The sequence below is a fragment of the Triticum aestivum genome, chromosome 6B, assembly GCF_018294505.1.
Source record: "Triticum aestivum cultivar Chinese Spring chromosome 6B, IWGSC CS RefSeq v2.1, whole genome shotgun sequence".
Classification (NCBI taxonomy): domain Eukaryota; kingdom Viridiplantae; phylum Streptophyta; class Magnoliopsida; order Poales; family Poaceae; genus Triticum; species Triticum aestivum.
The window spans coordinates 700,963,370-700,964,308 of record NC_057810.1 but is presented as its reverse complement, the minus strand read 5'-3'; the positions used below and the strand labels follow the sequence as shown (position 1 = coordinate 700,964,308).

The 939-nt window shown below is 55.7% G+C and overlaps 1 protein-coding gene across 1 annotated transcript in view; it reads right to left on the bottom strand.

The window, feature by feature from the left end:
- LOC123139670 (cytochrome P450 716B1-like) overlaps positions 1–939 on the bottom strand; it is a 10,307-nt gene that overhangs the window by 5,505 nt on the left and 3,863 nt on the right. The window lies entirely within an intron of this gene.

Here is a 939-nt window from a genome sequence, read left to right as displayed (position 1 = left end):
GGGGTGGGGGGGGGGGCGGCGGCGGCGCAGGTCGGGGTGGGGGGGGCGGCGGCGCAGGTCATGGGGTGCGGCGGCGGCGCAGGTCGTGGTCGGGATGGGAAAGAACGAGTGGCTGGCTAGCTAGTTGCCCGCTGGTAGTGGATAAGGCCACCCTATGCCGACGGCTAAGCCGTTAGCATAGCTGAGGTCGCCACGTGGCAGCTATGCCGACGGCTTAGCCGTAGGCATATTTTTTTTTGAATCATACATGATATGTAATTATGTTAAAAATAATACATGGTATATAATTATAATAATTATTTTTTTCTGAACCGAATTTTTTCTATGGTCAGCAACATTTCTTTATTATATAAATATTTGCTAAATTGTACTAACAAAAAGTGTACATTGTGTTAAAATATTTCAAAATAAATTGAGGGGGGCAACATTTCTTTATGATATAAATATTTTCTATGGTCTCGCGAAAGGTGATACATAGGAGAGCAACTGATTGAGGGGTACCGTTACCGAGTGCCTGATCCGGTAACTATGCGAGTGCCTGATCCGTCTACTACCGTTTCCCCCCTCGAGGTGCCGGCGGCGGTGCCGTCCGTGAGGGGGGGGGGCACACCGGAGACGCGTCCCACCTCTTCGGACATGCCACAACACCACCCCGCATGTATGAGGGCCCGGTACGACGCTCCGGTGGCATTGCTACCCCGCCCAGGGCCCCCGTCCCGCCTAACCCTGGAGCGGTTGACCACGGGATCTAGCCCTTTGACTTTGCACGGACGGGCTTTGACCAGTGGACCTCTCCACCCGGTTGTGTCGGGTCGGCCCAGAGGGACACCGGGGAGCAACATCCGGGCCAAACCCACAGCTAAATCCACTCCGTGTAGACCCGACGCGGCAGTTTCCTCCCTCCAGGTGCCGGCGGCGGCGACGTCCGTGACGGGGGGC